Source organism: Python bivittatus, unplaced genomic scaffold (genome assembly GCF_059951505.1).
Source record: "Python bivittatus isolate LINGU-HERP-01145 unplaced genomic scaffold, Pbiv_v1 ctg000080_np1212, whole genome shotgun sequence".
NCBI classification, from domain to species: Eukaryota; Metazoa; Chordata; class Lepidosauria; order Squamata; family Pythonidae; genus Python; species Python bivittatus.
The window spans coordinates 46,299,994-46,320,922 of NW_028277035.1; the positions used below are offsets into that span (position 1 = coordinate 46,299,994).

Below are 20,929 nucleotides of genomic sequence, written 5' to 3' on the forward strand. Positions count from 1 at the left end.
CTAGAATATCAGAAATGCTTGCACAAAGTCCTTAAAAATTTGCACAGCAAAAATTGAATCCACATTGTTCAAGAATTCAGACAACTGGTGTCATATGAAATGTGCTTTGTGTTAGCTAATAAGCCACCCATAAATCTGTGGCAGGAAAAGGCAAACTGCATAGATGATTCCAAGACAACTTTCTGTGACCAACACCCAGGGTGAATTTCACCATGAAACTCTGGATGACCATTGCAGGCCTACCATCTTGTCAAGGCAGTCCTAGAGATAATAAACCAAGGTTGACACATGATCAAGATAATTCATAACTAAGCTCCAGCATGTAAGAATCTGTACCATTCATTCTGTATTAACATAACAAACCACTTCTTTCTTTTGTTTTTGTAAAGGCGAAATCCATAAGTTATGTGATTAAGAGCTCTGCTAGATGACGTACTTCTACAATACAAATATGGAAAAATAATAGTAAGTTCACTAACTATATATTAGTTCTTAATAATAACACATCCAGTATGACATTCCATTGGCACAGCATCTGATCTGACTGAAATCAGCTTTGTTTAATTAAGAGAGGCAAGAGAGAAGACTGCCATGGTAAGCAACTCCCACCTCCTCTTAATTCCCAGCCTAGCAGGAGACTGGCACTCCTAACTTGTATGCTTTCTGGACCCCATCATCTCCCCTGTCAAAGGAAAGATGAAATGCTTGGGCGTCAGGGCTGCAGAAAGAAACATAATTCTTAACCGTCTTAGGGGTCTCTCAATGTTAGCTAGGGACTGGTATTCTGAGAATTATTAGCATTATTCAAAAAGAGCTAATAGTAACCAGAAATAACAGGGTTTAAACACATGAGATGGAACCCAATAAAATGATTGGCAGAAACTCAGAGGAATACTCTTACTGTACTTCATATGCCATTTCCATGACCACCCTGACTTTTCCATGCTATTGACATTAGTGGGAACAATTGCAACTAAGTTTATATGGCTTTCAGCAAAATTTAGAATGTAGCTACTGTTTTTTCTTTGGATTTGGGACACTGACCCTAACACAGATGCTCTTTCTCTGTGAGCAGTCAAATGACATGAGAACCTGAAAAGTTCTACCAGGAATAGCAAAAGTGAATCAAAGATGGGATCTTCTTCTCCAAGATATTTGAGATTTCAAAATTTGATATCCTCAGTTAAAACTGGGAAAGAATGTTTCACAGTGTATTCTAAATGAAAACAAAACAAAACAAATCATGAGAAAGCTGATGATGATAGAGAAGAAAAAGAACTATTTCTATTCAATTGTTTCACCTGTTTAGCCAGGAAACAGCATATTTCTTTGCTGCCATTGAACAGTGTGATATTAATAGATCTGTTATGGCTAAGATTAGTTTGTCATGCACCTCTCTGACTCTCAGCAATACAACAAATGACCATATGACATTCAGGTTTTAGGAGAAGGGTTTAAATACTTCTCTTCCTACATCTTTGGACTAAAAATGGACTGTTTCCAACAATTGACTCTTGATATTTGATTAAATAATCCCAGAATTTATTTCTAATATTTTTGTATCATATGACAACTTATCAATAATGTGTATAGGTTGCAATAACTAGAGCTCCATCCAGACATTTAAACAGCTCAGGCTGAGATATTTTATTTACTCTAATTGAGCTCATATACCAGAAGTGACCTATTGAGACTCCTGCAGACAAATCAGAAGTTTTTTAATGAGTAAAATAATGTACTGTGTGGGAGAGAGGGAGTAGGAAGGAGATAGTGATCATGGAAATTCCTTACTTTGCAGTGGGGTAAGTGGGGAATGGTGAAAAGCCTGGGCAGGGGATCCCTGAAAATAGAGCTGCAACTGAGGAACAACAGTACAGGTAGTCTTCGACTTACAACCACAACTGGGACCAGAACTTCTGTCACTAAGTGATGCAGTCATTAAGTGAGTCATGCCTCATTTTATGACCTTTTTTTGCTGCAGTTGTTAAGTGAATCTGGCTTCCCCCATTGATTTTGCTTGCTGGAAGCCCCTGGGAACCTCGTAAATGGTGATCATGTGACCCTGGGACACTGCAACTATCATAAATACATGCCGATTGCCAAGTGCCCAAATTTTGATCACATGACCACGGGGACACTGTGACAGTCATAAGTATGAGGACCAGTCGTAAGTCACTTTTTTCAGTGTTATTGTAACTTTGAACGGTTGTTAAATGAATGGTTGTAAGTCAAGGACTATCTGTAATCAAGATGATGGAAGCTTCAGTTATTGTAGGGTTACTGGGCCTCTGGATACTGAGAATTCGTTCAGGATCTGCCCACTTTACAAGAATATCATTTCTTTTGAAGGTGGCAGTGTGGATATCTTGCCTTTTCAGGAGAGACCAACATTGTACATCTTCTAGCTGGAGGAAAGGAGCATAAATCATTATAAGGGGAGGTGGCAAGGTTTTTTTTTCTTATTTTTTACTGTAAGAAACTTGTTTTATAATCTAAAAAGGTAAGTTATTGTATATATGAAAAAAAGCCTCCTGGGGACATATCTCTTATTCCTTTGGTGTCTGCTTTTGTAACTATTCTTTTATTTATTAGATTGATATCAAGAGCTCACTATAGCATACATAGCAGTCTCTCCTTCAGTTTTTCCTAAAACAGCCCTGGTAGTTTGGGTTGAGAGAAACTGATCCAAAGTCATCTAGTGAGCTTCCATGGCTGATGGTGAACTTGGACATGGGTCTCTCTGGTCCTAGACCAATACCTTAACTTCAACTCCTTAACCATGATAGTGCATTTGATTTTCAAAGTATATTGCAGCTCAGCCTATTGAGTGCTATTGCCAAGCAGGAAAAGTAAGAAAGAAAGAAAAATAAAAAGTTCTTACCCGTGGCATCCATACCCACCTGGGGGGAGGGGAGGGGAAGAGCACAAGGGAGATCAAAGTGATGCAACCCCCCCACTTCCTATGAGCATTGAATGCATGCCCCAAAGGGGTGGAGTTTGTGGTGAGGCACAGCAATACTGGTTTCATCATTCTGACAAAAACAGCGAGAGGCTGCAGATGCTGCTGGTTCTCCCCATTTCCGAATAATTGTACTACTTCCTATCTGAAGTTCAGACGTTCCACTGCTGAATATTTAGGCACTTCTCCCAAATTTTGAGAAAATACTTCTGGCCCTGCAAACCATCTTCCTCAAAAACTGAAAATAGTGTCTGTTAAGAGTGCATTATTTTGCCCGTTTATGAAGTCACATAGATTTGGAAGTCACAAACTCTCCAATCTTGATAGTCTTGACATTCTGTTGGTTGTAAAATGACACAACGAATTACCAGAATTCTTTAGACTAGAGCAAATAAATAAACAATAGAGAATATTGAGGGGAGAAGGTCCACAGCCACAGGCAAAGAAAAGTGAGTTAGTGGATATAGCTGGACAATAAAGCTGGAAAGTTTCAGAGAACAGCAAGACACTGAAGGCAATTCCTGCAAAGCAGTGGGAGATCCAAGTACTGTGATAATCTGAACACGAAGTTCTGGCAATAAAGTTCATCATTGGAAGCAGCTAAGACCAGTCTGATAGGGGTCCTGGGGGATTGTAGCAACACAACCTCAATGTGGAAGGGGCCTGAAATTTGCCCTGGAAACTCACCCAGTTCATTTTGAACTCAGGACCATGTCAGAATCGAAGGATGGAAGGAAGGAAGGAAGGAAGGAAGGAAGGAAGGAAGGAAGGAAGGAAGGAAGGAAGGAAGGAAGGAAGGAAGGAAGGAAGGAATGAGAGAGAAAGAAAGAAAGAAAGAAAGAAAGAAAGAAAGAAAGAAAGAAAGAAAGAAAGAAAGAAAGAAAGAAAGAAAGAAAGAAAGAAAGATTAACCATCCTGAGCCTCTTTCCAGGAAAACTAATCTAAAAAGCATCCACAAGGAATGAAATGCCTAGTCTTGAGCACCAGAGCAGGCCCCGAATTATGGGCTCTTGCCCCTTAGATACAAATAGCTAGTTATGTTTTATAGCACCCCTGTCTTGACTTAAATGTTCCAAGGTAAGAGAATGTCATTCTTCATAAGAAGAATATGCTTGTATTCTAGCATATTTGCAAGTCTGTGGCCAACCTGAATGACATTTTCCATCTTGTCTATTTAACTTGCATTAGTTTGTGCCTATCACACACAGAAATGAAGACAAACAGGCTTGGTAGGATTTTTTTCTTTTTAAGGAAAAATGGGAAACAAGTTCACACATAGAAGAAAGTCAACAAATGGAGTATGTTACAAGATCATGGCTTCCAAAAAGTGTGTAGTAGTGCCACCCCCCTCCCCCGGCCCAGAAATCCAGGCTTCCTCTTCAGAACTCACCATGAGCACATGTTGGGTTGCTACAGTGTTGGGAAGGTGAGCAGTTGGAAGTTAACAAAAGGCAAAAGTTCACCAGGCTTAGAAAAACAGGCTGGGGAAAGTCTGGGTAAGTAATAAATTCGTATTTGGGAGTGTAATTTCTAGCTCAGTCTTGCTGGTTGGGAATTATGGAAACCAAACTTCAAGATGTCTGGAGGGCCATACTTTGGAAAGGGTCCCTAAGATAGCTGCAAGAGTTGGGAATGGCTCTGTCACAATCCCAAGCAGCACTTTTTATGGTCTCACCTCAGCTAATGCTTTCTGCACCAAGTTGGGACAAGTTGCCCTGGCTTCCTGGACACCTCCTGCTAGGGATGCTTGCAAAAGGAGGAGAAAATGTTTATTTTATAAACAAAAGCAAAGCAGTCACTTTACTCTTCTTGCAAGGGTAATGCTTTCCAGACATCTGCCTCAGGGGAAGCAGGCAGAAGCCTGTCTTAGAATTTTTGTTGTTGCTATGTTATTGGGCCACTTCCCAGGGTTGTTTGGTAATCACAGTTGCATCCGATACAAGAGTTGTCTCACATCCATATTTTCATAGAACAGCTTGCTTTCCAGGAGTAAAAGAACAGTGGCAAAGAAGGAAGCATTTTTACCTTTCTTCTTTCTTCATAGGGTTTCTATCATGCTTCAGAAAACCAAATCAAACACCCTAGATATATATATATATAAAAAAAATAGCTGGGAAGAGATATGCTATGCTATGATTTGTTTTAACCATGATTTGTTGACTAGCCCACCTTGGCCAAGAACAAATATAATGAATCATGATTTGTTTTTGTTGAAAAAGCCACAATGGCTTAATTCACATGACATGTAGATTCTAAAGCCCATACAAACCCTATTGTCTATTCAGTTACAGGGCTCCCAGCTTCGGTCGCCCTTTAGAATTGGCCTATGTCATCTCTTGGATATGTCTTCCCTTCTGGTTTACCATATTAGCATTCTTCAAAACTTCAAAGGGTGCTTTGCTTTGACGAAAGTTCATGCAAAGCATTTACTTCACCCTTTTTTGCAAACCTTATCAGTTGTTTCATTGTATTTCATCATCCCTGATATTTAATTCTGCGTTTAAACATTTTGTGACCTAAGGCTGCAAGCAATAGATCATTCTGAAGTAGGTTTCTAAGATTCTCATGGTTCGTGCTATTGCATTTTCTAAGCTGACCAAGACTTGCTAGAAATCATATTCCAGGCTATCAGATCATTTTAATTGCCTTTTTCTTCTTATATTATGTGGAGTATAACTTTCTTGTAAGGAATGTTCAACAAATCTGAGGAGACTGAGATTGCCCCAATTAGATCTATTCTAGGTCATTACTCTTAACCCAGTCTTCTAAATCAAAATCTACCATATATTTTAGCTGTACTCCTGCCATTAAAAATTATCTACTGTGATCTCATCCCATGGTTCAAAATGGTAAAATAAGCATTTTGGGAGGTTTCTATGTAACCTGAGAAGATTGTACACAAACAGAATTTAAAGTACCTCTATTTCATGAGGATTTAGGGTTGAATGCTGAGAATTATGCCATTATAATTCTTCACACTAACCAGAATCTGTCATTCTTCTCTTAGATGGGAATTTTCTTCTTAACTATTTCCTTCAGAATTTTAGCCCCTTATTTATTCTTGGAGTTGGTGAATGGATTAGGTTATAGAGAAATGTGAATTGTAAGTTGTGTAGTTAGCCTATATGAATGGTACTTCTTTGTCTTCTTTCTTTGTCAAAATCCTTGACAACTGGGAAAGCAGAAGTGGTCAAAATAGCTATCCCTCTATTATTTCTGGCATCTGATGGTAAGAACAGACCCATTTCAATTTTTTGACATGTTCTGCTCATTGCCTATAGGACCTCTTGAACTGACCTCTAGATCTGCTATTTGAACTTAGTAAAGGCCAGTTATAAATTGGGAAGATATCCTCATCATTCAAAGATATGGTACATATCAGGTACATCTGCCCTTAGCACTTGTAGACTTATACAGTGTTGATTTTTATTTTTACTTTTATAATTATTCTTAATTGCATTATTATTCTTAATTGCATTATTATCTCTTGTTGAGAAGCAGCTTATACAACTATAACAAACTATGCCAGCATCTTTTTGCTATTCATTATACTGATTAATTTGGTATCAAATGTCAGTTAATAATCTGAGCTACACCAAAGTCACTAGTTATTAGTGTGAGTCTCAAATTGCCCTTAATATCAGAGTCCCACTGAGATAAGAATGAACACAGCTAGAAACTACCTCTTTATTCTATTGCGGGGGGGGGGGGGGAAGTCATATAAGATATTTGACCATTCAGAAGCTCTCATAGTCTTCCCACTGTCTTGCTGCACTGCCCACTCAGAAAAAGAAAGGTGGATTTCCTTTTATTCTCTTCAAGTCCATATTGGACTGTTAAAGAAGGAGGCAGTGCAGCATCAGGATAACAGAGGATAAATTGGGAGATGAAGGCTCATTTGAGTAGTTCAAAGGCTTATTGGGTTTTGGAGAAATATTCTTGGTAAATCAAGTAAAAGGAGAGAAAAGAATGGCAAAATCAGGAATGAATTTCTGGTAAAAGTTGGTAAAACCAAAAAACCATTATATATCCTTGGTAATTATTTCGGGGGTGGGGACAAGGACAAAGTGGCTTTTACCTTGGCCAGGTCCATCTCTTCTATCTGTATTCCTTCTGAGATTCTATCTGTATTCCTTCTGAGAAGTGTCCATCTCTTCTATCTGTATTCCTTCTCAGATATTCCTTCTGAGCCCATGTAATCCAAGGAGTTAAGTCAAAGGGATATTTCTCTAACTTGACATTATGGCTGTAGTCACAGAGGTGCTGAAGGACAGCACAAAGATGATCACAATTCTGCATAGGGACTTCAAAATAAATAAGCAAGTAAGCCAGATAAATTATCAAGAATTGTCCAGAAAATGTGGTACCTAACTCTGAAATGTATCTATACAATCAGCCAAACCAAAGGGCATCACCATATATTCAAACTTCCCATAGTAGCAAGAAATGCTATTAAGTACTCATACCCCACATTTGTGCAAACCAAACTGAGGTACAACTTAGTGAATGATTACTTCTGCAAACATGGATAGAATGAAGTTATCTCTAATAGCTATGGAATTAAGGAGACTAGACTCATGAACAATGCAGCATCTTAAAAAAGAAAAATAGTGAGTGCACTGGCATGGGGAGGAAAAAGAGCAAGTAAAATCCCTCTGTAGATTTTCGTAAATGAAGTCTTTCAGACTGGCTAACTCAGCTTCTTACATGGGACAAAAGTGAAAAGTGGGTGAGTGCTGAACAAAAAAATTGATGATGTACTTGAAAATATGATAAGGTAACAGGATTTTAGAAAAGTTGGAAGTCTCCTTTTTAAAATGGCAACAAACATGGGCCATGCCACTTTTTGAATATGGGCTTGGCATCTTGGAGAGTTAAAGGTGATGTCATCAAGATCCTAAGGAATATGAAGATTGTGAGTCTATAGTCAATCCATTCCTATATTACTGAAATTAGCAAGGTGGTATTGCTGAATGAAGTTCAGATTATTGTCAGTGGTGGGTAGTAATAGTTCAGTGACCTCAGCTCTGGAGCATAAAAGTCAACCAACTGTGATCTGCACAATGAGAGGAGGTTGGACAGGCTGGGTAGGTAAGCTGTTGTGTGCTATGGCTATATCAGGAAAGTTGTCAGTGGCAACAATAGTCTACTGAGGCCTGAAATCAGTTATCAATGCCAGAGAGTATTATCAGCATAACCAGAATGAGGAAATATTATTAACTCCATGTGTCTGGGTCCCATGTACTTTAGCTTCTGGCAGCCCCAATTTAGATCTCTTGGTGACTAGAACTAAGCTGTCAATTCCCCTGGACAGAATTGATTTGGATAAAGTTCCTCAAAGATTTGAGATTATCTAGCTAGAACTAATTCTTTATTGTACACTTTATTATGCACTTAAGAACAATAGCCATTGCAAACAGTTGACAGTCACTGAGCAGCTAGGACTGGTTCCTGAAATGTAATCTCTTCCTTGTTCAAATCTAGTGCTCTTTTTCTCCTCTCTCTGTTTTATGGATCCTTGGTTAGTAGCAGTTTCATGTTTACCTTCTCCATGTTCCTGCTGTAGCTACTAAGTAAACCCTGACACTGCCATTTCCCAGTAATTCTTCAGATCTGAGCCCATGGGGCACTTATTTATGTAATGGCTACCTTTTCCAAAATACACTCACAGTGAGCATTCCATTCTGGAAAAAATGCCTTGGTAAGGGTCTTTCCTATGTCAGTTTTCTTGCCCTTTCAGATTCAAAGCATGTAATAATCAGTTAACAATCTAATGCTATATCAGAAAATCTTGTGGGAAATGTTGCTAGTACTCTTTACATTTCAGTCAAGTCCAACATTATTTGGATTGGAGCTGTAAGCTTGATATTTAGAAACAGAATCATAGAGTACTTTAACTAGCCTCCCTCAATGAAGAATTCATTAGAATATCTCTGACAGATAATCTTCCAGTCTCTGTTGGGAGATCTCTAGTGCATAAGTTCATGTGGCAGCCTGTACCACTGGCAGACAGCTTGTACCGACAGAACATGCCTCCTGATGTCTCGTCTGAGCTCATTCCTTGTAGTTTTAATCTACTGGCTCTGCTCCCACTCCCTGGGACAATAGAGAATAAGTCCAATCCCGCTTCTGCGTACATCTAAATATCTTTAGATATTTGAAGGTAGATATACTGACATATGGGCACCATGCTGACATTTTTATCTTCCCAGTGGGATCTCAACTGACCTCCATTTTAGCTACAAGCATGACACTAATAATACTTGGTACAATGCCAAGCTGTACAATGAGGCTTACACATACAGCAGCTCCTCCCTTGCCTGTTGAAGAGGAGAATGAAGATCCTGAACTTGAGTTTCAGATGGGACTGAAAAGAAATACTCAAAATACTTTTCTTACCAACAGAAATGGATGGATAGATATGTGCATGGCTGGATAATAGAATACTATACCTTCCTCAATCTCTTGCCTTTCAGGCTACAGCTTCCACAATTTATGGCCTTCATGGCCAACTCCAAAAGATCTTGAAGGCACCAGATTTGGGAAGGCTACCTTAGGAAGTGAAGTCCTGGATCAAAATGTCATTTCCTTGCTGTCTGTCATCAGATTTTCATTGCAATAAAAGACAAGGATCAAAGGTTAGTTGTTATCACTCTCCATGCATCTATGCTTGCCTGGCATGTGCACACAAATATACTCTGATTGATTGTCTTAAAAAGTCCTACAATCAAACTCAGGGGTAAAATATATTACATGGAATTCTGTGTAACGTTCTCTTCACGTTTATGCTTTCTTTCTTTTTTTATTAAAAAGCAACCACTTGAATGTAGGGCCAGTTAAATGGATGAGAAGAATGAAAGGGGAGAAAATGCTTAACCTTTTGAGTAATATCTATTTGTTTCTCAAATTCAACCCGCCCACAGCTTATCTCTTTGTAGCAAAAAAGTGGAGAAAAAGCAAATGAGTGTGATTTTTACACTCCTTGGAAAGATTAAACATCCCTATCCTCAGCCCAAGGTCAGGTCCTGGCTGCTGCTAAATATTGTGGTTGTGGCAACTTTATTTAACAAAAGAAACACTAAAGGGGAAAAGTTACACGAAGCTCCTGATAACAGCAGCCCTGAGATGATCTGGCTCCTGCTTTCCATTCTCCGATTACCTCCAGAATAGTCTGTTATAATGCACTCAAACATGGGGCTTTTTGGAAGATGTTTCAGATATTTCAATGAATTCTGATTGCAATTGTAAATTACTAAACAGAATTGAGTGTCCAACTCACATGATACTATATGAGATATCAATGTCCAAAACAAATTCAAAGTATTACTTTTGAACTTCAAAGGTGTTTGTGAACTTCAAGGATCATAATGTTTGAAGGCTCACCTGCCTCTGGACCTTCAGTGAGTCCTACCTCAACTGAGCAAATACTAGAGAAAGACACAACTCAGCAGGTGTGTCCCAGATGGACTGCCAGGGAAAGAGAGAGTGTTATGCAGACTGATTGGCTCATAGGTATTTATTTAGTATTTTCATCTGAATTTAATATAAATTAAAATTATATAAATGCAAGGTATATATGGATGAGATCTAGTTCAAGTTAAATGGTAGAACCAATCCTCTTGGGTTAAAACATATGAATCAATTTAGAAAATTTCTCTAATTTGAGTCAGGCAGCCAAATTAATTCTGAATTGGACCACATTAGTCTCAGTCTAATTTTGACCATTAAAATACATGTGCACGTGCATGGATAACATCTAGATTGTTCTGAATGTTACATGTTTGTTTCATTTTCTGCAATTGAAAATGATTCAGCCATTCAGTTTGTTGAATTGATTCATCACTTGAATTTGTCCAAACCAATATTTTTGAATATTTACACACCTAATACCTATAATAAAATAAAAATAAAAGGAAGGGAGGGAGGGAGGGAGGGAGGGAAGGATCCAACCTCTAAATATTACTTTCATCCATCAAAAATATTATACATGTGGATTTCTGCATAAGGCTGCACTATATCAACGGTACTCAATTTATACTTTCGAGTTGCATGCTGTAATCATCATTCCCCAGCATCTCAGTAGAGCCAAAAATCTTTGGGAAGATAAGGTTAAAAGCTCCTTTTCCCAGTGATTGCAGAATAACTGGAAGGAGATTTCCTATATACTAATGTGTGTGTGTGAGGGGAGATTTTCTTGTGCATTTGTATAAATGCAGCCCCAATCCACCATCTAGAATTGCATGTGGTTTCTTTAATATTTCAGCTGCCTCAGTCCAATGGTCTATGGGATACATCTTCAGATAAACAGATAATATACTTTATTAACAAAATAGCAATTGATCACTTTACAAATATGTATCTTATTACCATACTAAGGTCTTGTCCCATTAGAACATCCTGGGTTTACATGGGAGTGAAGAACTGAGCCTATTAATTGACAGCTGTTCCAGAGGAAATTCTGAAAACATGCAGTATGTTTGTGGTGTTTCCAGTGTTGCTATAGAGCAGGGCAGTTTCCCATTGACAGAAATCTCCACTTATCTCACCTCTCAGCTCCTGCTAAATCCCCCACCTTTTTGGCAGATAGCAAGGTACTACAGCACCTATTTCATTCTATTTAGTACCCATAGGTCATCTTTCTTAAACCTTTCTACACAACTGACTTGTGAGTTCTTCCTAATGGGAAGAACTTCATGGAAATGCTCAAGTTACGTACCCTCCTAGGACACTGGGACTTGATTCTCTGTTGTTTCTATGTACATAAGAAATCTAACATGTAAACTGTTGCTCTTGTTATTTTGAACTGGGATGGCCCTTTCTCTATGTTAAGCCTACCCTGCCACAGGCAGCCAAATATACACTGTTGGACAAGACTAAATATGTAGAATATACAGGCCTCCTTCCAGTTATTTTCTTAGCCAAAGTCCTCTCCAGTAGTCTCCCTCCTCTGAATCCCAGCAGGGTTATTTGTGGCAGCGAACAGCAGCAGCCTAGGTCTGAAAAGCCCAGGAAGCTAGGTCTAGCCACCATATTAATGAAAGTAATGTGTTAGGGGCACTGGGGAAATAAATAGTTATACTAAACAAACAAACACAAATGTGGGAGGCCCCTCCAAAGCTTGATAGGCATCAGTAGTCTTTGGCCCTGGGAGGGTACTGAGGCCCTGTCAAGTGCTGGCACTGGGCCTGAAGGTATGGTTCCTATGTTCAGTGGTTGGCTACTTCTGTGCCTTACAATGGCTTTTGATAGGAATGCTCATGAGATTGTCAGTGGTGGAACAAAGTCAGCCTTCTGTTTCTGCCCCAAATGTATTCCTAGGCAAGTTCTTGAAGAAGAGTGGCTGTCTGAGGTTGGAGTCCAGCATTAAAAAGAAGGCAGGATGCTATGCAATCAATCCTTTCAAGTCACACTGGGGCAAATTCTGATGTGTTAACCTCATGTTCCTTATTACTGTTCCCTCCTAAGCCTGTTGTTTTTTGGAAATTCACACATATTTAAACACACACACATGCGCGCACACACACGCACACACACAGAAGGAGAGAGGGAGAGGGGAAACCAGCAGCCATCATGAAATGAGAGATGGCGTCATTTCCTCTCCAGCTGTCATAATAATAATAATGACACTGCAATAGATGAAGGGAAATCAGGAGGGAAACTGCGTGGAGCATTGTCTGTGCCACCCCTTTGAATCGCTGGAGTGGAGCAAGATCAAGATCCTAGAAGCTGTCATGAAGCTAAAGCAGTTAATGATTTTTTTTTATCTCTTGAGACCAAAGCCTGGAGCCAGATCTGAATGTTATTTGATTGCAGTGTAACCTTGGGAAGAACAGGCAGTAATCACTTCTTTCCCAAAGATGATCTTTCTCTGCAATTTGGGTGGAATTCTGGAAGCGTTCAATCAGTGCTTATCCTCAGCTCTTTAGAAGAAGTTCCATGCTGGATTATGGCCACGTGGATAGAATGTTTCCTATTCCACCCCGGGATATTCTCCTTCAACCAACTTTGATCTCTTTGTGGCTGATTCAAATAACTGCAGTACCATAAAGTGGGGAGAAAATTGCAAACAGCAGTTATGAACAGGGAATATTCTGACTAATATCATTGCACGATGTTGCTTTTACCACGCATGCAACAGCACAATGCCATCTGCACCTTGGAAACTCAGAAAACTGACTCTCAGGAGAAAGTAAATAATCTTTTTCTGGTTATTCCTATTCACTGACTAGGCAAAGCAGCCAGACTGGAGGGAAACCAGCATCAAGAGAGAAATCTTGGAAACTCACTACTAGCTTGTGACAGAGCTTCCTGACTTAGTTCAAAACTCCTTCATTATCATTCACCTGAGGTAGATTTTCTCTTATTCTGTACATGTTTCATCATCATCATCATCATCATCATCATCATCATCTGTATAAAAGCTCTACAGAAAGGATAATGTAATATAATTCCATTGTGGATAATGTAGAGAAGAGAATAACAGAATCATAGAGTTGTAAGAGGCCATCTGCAGTATTGTAAGAATTCAGAATAAACCAACCCTGTGGCTATCTGACTTTTGCTTGCATAACTCAACAAATGGAAATCTACTATTTCCCTGGGTAGTTGTTCTTACTGTTACTTCTGCGAGACAGGGCTTTTCAAACTTTGAATGATAAATGAATAGGAGTAATATTCAATGAATAAAACATAACGTTTTTATTGGGGTTAAAGTTGGGCAAGACATAAATATACCATTTACTTTTAATAATTACTTCCCATGACTAAAGATTCCTAGTTTGTTCTAGTTCCCGAATCATCCTGATTACTCTACTTGGAGCCTGTCTTTTTTTTTCCACTTTGTTTGAAAATATTTCTTAAAATATGGTACCCAGAACTTAACACAATAGGAAATGGGTCTGACTATTACTTCCTGTGAACTATGCTTCTGTTGTTGGACCCTACATTTGAATTTTTTTTTTCCTAGCCACATTACATGCTCACTCATATCCACTTGGGAATCAACTACAAATTTCAAGATGGTTTTTACAAGTCCTATTATGAAGCCAGGTTTCCACCATCCTATGCATTTGATTCATATTTCCTAAGTAAAGAACTTTGCATTACCTTTATTATCAGCCCATTTCTCTAATTCATCTATATTGTTTTGACTTGTTTCTAGCTCCTTTCTATTATTATTGCATCCACTTCTGTGTCATTGCAAATGTGATTAACATTCCCTTATGTGATGAATGCTTCATCAACTTTTTTAGTAAGAATGTTGATGAGTATATGGCCCAAGATTGAAACGTATGGCAATATCTCACTCCAGTTTAATGAAGAATCATTGATAAGCATATATTTTTGAGCCAGTGGTGTATCAATGTAATTGTCATGCTATCCATCACACTCTTCAGTGCTCTGCTAATCAGAATATTGCGTGGGACTTTTTCAGATGCTTTGCTATATAACATTTCCATGATCTGCTGATGACGTTACCTGATCAGAAAATAAGATAATGTTAGTCTGGCAGATCTTCTTGAAAAATCAATGCTGACTTCTGGTAATCACCACATTGTTTCCAAAGTGCTTACAGATTGTTTTATGATACATTCTACAATCTGCCCAGGTATTAAAGTCAGACTGACTGGTTTATACTTCCTCAAATTTCCATTTCCCTGTTTTTGAAGATACGGAATTTGCTCTCTAGCATTTTACAAATTCTCTAGAATTTCTCAAAAATAATACACAGGGAATAGGCCAGGCCATTGGCTAGTGTCAGGTTCTCCAGTTGCAGAATTCACTGGCTGCTGCCTTCCCAAGGAATTGCACGACATGGCAAAGGACTAAGCTTTTAACGCAAGCAGATTGGTCGTCTTTTAAGCAACTGATCAACTCCCTCTGTATAAACAAACTCAAACAGACCTTATTTCCTGTGTTTTTCTTGGGCCAATCCAAATCTAGGGTTCTCTTTCTTACCCACCTCTGGAGGCTACAGCCTCTCTGCATTCTTTCCCTCAGCAGTACATAAAGCACTGCTCTTGACTTAAGAATCTGCCCTGTCCAAATGCCCTGACAGATAGTTCCAACTGCACCCTTATCTACTGTAGTCCTGGAGATTTAAATTCATTCGAAATAAAAAAGGTATTCTCTGATCTATCATTTTCAACTTCGCTCATGCCTTTTCATGATTTCCTAACCCTTTCTTTGTTTTCTTTGTCTGATATCTTCATGGAGCTGCTGATATACAGATTTGCTTCTCTTCTTTTTATTTTGAACTTAATCTACAGAATTAATTTTTTGCTCTGCTAAATTGAGTTCATTTTGAGTGTTAGCCTTCCTAACACAATCTCCACAGTTCTTCCGGACTACCAGCTTGTCCTCTCCCTTGTTATTTGTCCCTCTTTTCACCTCCATTTTTTGTTTGTTTGGAAAATTTAGCTAAACATTTTTGTGTAGCCTTCTTGGCTCATCCTGATTTGCTCCATTATTTTCTTCGTTGGAATTGTCTGCAATTCTGCTTTCATTATTTTCTTTTTTTTTAGGAAGGGCCACCCACTTGAGTACTTTTTCTCATTAGCTTCTTCTGTCATAAAATCCAACTCTATTCAAATCCACATCTTGAAGTTCAAATGTATTTGACTACCCTCATCTTTAACATTTCCTAAAATCCACCACTCTAGAGACACACACTCACCTTAAGTCAATAATTCTACTACATCAACTTCTTTAGCTAAGTCGGCCTTATTAGTATTATCAACAAGAATTATCTTTTTGTGTCTTCTTCCACCCTCTGAAGGAGAAAATTGTCAGGAAAGTAACTGATGAACATCCTTGAAAAGTTTTGCCTCCATACAGATGTTGAGGTAATTAAAGTCTCCACCAAAACTAGCTTAACCTACATTGAAAGATCTACAACTTACTTCTGAAAACATTATCCGCTTACTGTATCTTTGGCAGGGCAGGTGATAATGGATATCAGCAATGGTACTGCTTTTATTCATTACTATTACCTAAACTATACAATTTACCAGAAAGGTGAAATAATGATCACCTCTGAACACCTACCTACCAAGTGTGATTTTTATTTTTTGTAACTGAACATCACACAGACTGTGAAATTAAGCTGCAGTTGTCAAGATCAGACTGAGTCTTCCTAGTAGTTGTGAGTTTTGCCTCTTCTCCCAATGGAAGTCAAGCTATTGGAAATGGGGCTTTCTCCAATTGTATCTTTCCCTTAATTTAGACTGAGAAGCAGCGACTGGTCTTAAGTAGAGAAGAAGCTCAACAGGGAGTTGAAGCCATGTCTCTCCAGTCCAAGTCTACCTTCTCCTTTGCACCAGATGTCATAAATATCCCAGAATTTAGAAGTTCTGCTGCATGGAGGTCTTTGACAGGAAAATAAATGTTTCCTAGAAAGAGTTTGAAAAATATGAGAAAGTCTCCCACTCTATTTTCTTAAAATACATTTTTATTAAACATTGTAAGAGAAAATAAGTGAGCAAAAAAAGAGAAAAATAAGGATAAAAAAGTGACATACTGTATGCAGTACATTGATAGGGGATTTACAACTATCCTAAAAGTTAACATTTTTCAGTATTTCATTAATTAAGACTGGATATATTGCATTGTTTTTAAAAACTACATATTGCTGTAAAGCTTTAAGGAGAAGAGAAGTACTAACAGTAGTCAGGACAGTGTCGATCATAAAATAAGATAATAAATTATAATAAATTCTGTCCATACTACTAAAAGTCTATTCGGATTCAAAAGATCCTATAAATATGAAATATAAGTTTATGTAAAGAGAAACCCAAATTTTGGATGTGGTATAAATCCACATATAAAACTGTAATCTAGAAATGGTTTCCAAATTGAATTAAATTCTGTATCAGATTCACTTTTAAGAGATGTAGTTAATTTGGACATCAGAGCATGTTCCTATAACTCATCCATTCTTTCACAGAGAGGTTCAAATATCTTTTTCAATAAGAAGTCTGCAGAATTCTCACAGCAGTTAACATGTACAAAGCTAATTCAGTATACTTTATGGGAATGTATGGTTTAATAAAATTTAATAAGAATATTGTACGTTAGAAAAGAAATTATGGTGTAAAGCATTTTCCAGTTGGTTGAGCTTTACAACATTACCACCAAATATGAAAAAATGACCCAACCTGATGGTTACATTTCCAACAATTTTAGAAATGAACGGTCCATTTTAGCCATCAAACTGGAGTAATAGATCAATGATAAAACTAGTTTTTTCTTAAGTATATTAAGTGTGAATTTAACATTCTTCCACTGAAATTCCCACTGTCATGTATCTATTAATACATCTAAATTTTGTAACCATTAATCATACAACCTTTAACTTGTTAAGTTTCTGAAACATATTTCACTGACAATTTGTAATTAAGAACCAGCAAATGCTCTGAGTGTTGCTTTATAAGATTTTCAAATTCAATTGAAACTGTAAGGCAGTGTTGTTCAAACTTGGCTGGGGAATTCTGGGAGTTGAAGTCCACCCATCTTAAACGCGCCAGGTTTGAACAACACTGCTGTAAGCATTCTCCCTTGTTTTTGCAGAGCTTTTGTTACTATTCTACTTATCCGAAGGCACTGAAACTGGTCAGGTGGTTCAGTCTCAAGAAAAAATCTGAAAAGGTTTTATCTTTGCCTTATTAATAATCACATCTTGCAGTTTATATGAATTATTTCTCTCCACTGAACACACGTCTGTACTTTCTTCTGTATGAAAGTAAACATTTCATAACAAAACAAGGAGGAATAAATCTAGACTATTTTTTTCTGTACTTATCCAAAACTTTCAATGCACTGCCTATTATTTTATGATCTCTTATAAACTGTTTGTTTCTATTTGTATCAATCCAGAAATATTTATGCAGACCTTCTGAGAATCTCTCACTCTTAATGCCTTTTCCATTTTCTAGTGCTAAAGATTACACGGGCATATGGATCAAGTAGACACAAAATTAAGGCAAGAAGTCTGGAATCAGATAAAGAGCAGTCTATCTCCATGTATAATAAAATCTTGCACCAGGAAACCCCTGCAGAATGCTTTTTTCTTCTTCACAATGGAGGGAAACAAGTTTGTCATCAGTTTCATATTAACCTATATTCATAGTTGTCAAGCATTGCATGTCATCACATGTCGACCTGCTCCCTGAGTGAAGCCCATACTACGTACCCACCTGTTGGAAGCAGAGATCATCCCTGCATGGCCTAGTCTACAAAATCAGCACAGGCTTGTCACATACTTCTCCCACAACTGCTTCTCCCAGAAGAACAATTTCCACATGAAGCTCATATGATTCAGGCTCCCATATCATATTTAATCCCTAAATAAAATTTCATTATCATTTTTTTCTCTACTTCCATTTTTCTCTAGTAAAATAATCCATTTGCAAGACCTTTCAAAGCCATTCAAAATCTAGGCCTTTTTCCTTTCAGGAGGATGATCCTTTGCTTGAGTGAGATCCAATGAGTTCATGATTTCCCTGATTCCCCAGCCTTTTTGGTATTTTGTATTATTATTATTATTATTGTATACACAACAACGTAAGATCACAGCTGCTAGTTCTTTAGCTGGCCTTGGCCTTCATTTGCATCAAGTTCTTCTCAAGATCCTAGGAAGTTGTCATGTATCAGGGTAGTATAGTGCAGATCTAAGCACTGTGGCATTGTGTAACTGGCAGATGGAAATTTTGTCAATGTGCAGATTTTCTAAGGGCCGTCCAAGATTTTTTGGTATGGCACTTAGTGTGCCAATAACCACCGGGGCCACCACTGCTGGATTATGCCATAATCTTTCAACTTCGATTTTCAGATCTTGATACTTTATGATCTTCTCCAATTCTTTGTCTTCTACTATCTCCTGGTATTGCCACAAGAATTATCCACACTTTCTTCTTTTCACCCACAGTTAAATGTGGTGTGCTACGCACCAAGACTTTATCAGTTTGTATTCGGAAATCCCACAGTATTTTAACCAGCTCATTTTCAACTACTTTTTCAAATATATGTTCCCACCAACTTTTCATTACTGGCAGATGATAGTTTTTACAGATGTTCCAGTGAATCATTTTGGTGACTGTGGTTTATAGTCAGTTTGTGCAATCTTCTTGCACGAGCTGAGTATATGATCTACTGTTCCTTCTGCTTCTTTGCACAATCTCCACTTTGAATCATTTGATGATTTTTCAGTTCTGGCCTTGAGTGCATTAGTTCAAATAGCTTGCTCTTGAGCAGCCAAAATCCAGCCTTCAGATTCTTTTTTTAATGTTCCAGTTATAAGCCATTGCCAGGTTTTATCTTTATCCACTTTATCTCAATCTTTTGTAGAAATTGACCATGTAATGCTTTTCCTTGCCAGCATTCTGTTTGTGTTTTTGATACATTATTTCAATATTCACATTTTGTTTCCTGTACATTCAGTAAGTTCCAATTTTTAATTTGCATCAGTGCTTGTTTTTGATTGTCTTTCACATAATCAGCCAATGCATGCTTTTCTTCTTTGACAGTTTGACTTGAAGTTAACCTCTGCCTCCATTTCTGCATGGCAGGTGTAATCTATCAATATCACTACGGGGATGTAATGCATGGTGAATTGTCATGAGTTTTCTTGCTTTTCGGTCCAAACTGTCCAGTTCAGCTTGTGTCCAGTTAATAAGTCCAGCAGTGTATCATATAACAGATACAGCCCAGGTATTGATGGCTTTGATGATGTTTCCACCATTCAATTTTCTCTAACAATTTTCTCACTCTTTGGATGTATTCTTTACTAATCACATTTTTAACTTGCTTGATGTTATCCAACTGTAAAATGCCCAGATACTTGTAGGCTTCATTCTGATGGCTCCTGATGGTTTGGCCATACGGCATTTCAATTCCATTACTATTCATTGCTACTGTAGCACACTTCTCTAGGCCAAATTCCATTCTTATATTTCTGCTAAAAATTCTTACAGTATTTGTCAATGACTGGATTTTGATTTCTAATTTTCCATAAAGCTTCAGATCATCTGTATAAAGCAAATGGGAGATTTTATTAGCATTTTTTGCTGTTTGGTAGCCAAGATTTTTTTTTTTTTTTCAAAATCACTGAAAGTGGGATCATAGCAATTACGTATAATAAGGGTGATAATGAGTCACCCTGGAAGATGGCTCTCCTAATGTTGACAAGCCCATATTTTTCATTTCTAACCACCAGTTCTATCTTCCACTGCTTCATTATTTTTTTGATTCTAATGTTTTTGCTGACACCAGTTGTTCCCAACATTTGATGATCCAACTATGTGGTAATGAATCAAACACATTTTTATAATCAATCCAGACCATATGTAAATTGGTTTTTCAGCTTTTGCAATTCTCCAAAACCATTTTATCAGTCAGAAGTTGATCTTTTGTACCTCTGCTTTTCCCTTTATTTCCTTTCTGTTCTACTGGAAGGATGTTATTTTCTTCCAAATAATCTTGGATGTTGTCCACCATTATGCTGGTGAGTAATTTAAACATTGTAGGCAAGCATGTTATTGGCCTATCATTTCCTGGTATTGTCCCTTTTGCTGAGTCTTTTTAAACCTGATAAGTTTTCCCAGTTATTAACCAGTTGCTGATGTCTCCTTTAGGCAATACTTCATTAAGCTGTTTAGCTATACCTGGAAGTAAGCTAGTCAGATATTTGAGCCGAAAGCCATGCAATTGATCATTTCCAGGAGATGTCCAGTTTTTAATCATTTTCACTCAATTTTTAACCATTTCTGCTGTTATTATCTTATTTATTTTATTTTATTTATTAAATTTGTATGCCGCCCATCTCCCTCAGTGAGTTAAACAGTTAAAACCAATACAAACATAATACGAGAGATAGAGAGAGAGAGAGAGAGAGAGAGCAGCCAAGAAAATTATAACCTCAGGTATCAATATAGTCAGGAAACAGGGCCTTTAACACACTTTTCAAAGTTTCTT

General features: G+C 37.8%; 1 pseudogene; it reads right to left on the reverse strand.

The window, feature by feature from the left end:
- Window positions 1–16,447: 16,447 nt before the first annotated feature.
- On the reverse strand, window positions 16,448–19,900 carry LOC148216690 (uncharacterized; annotated as a pseudogene).
- Window positions 19,901–20,929: the final 1,029 nt, after the last annotated feature.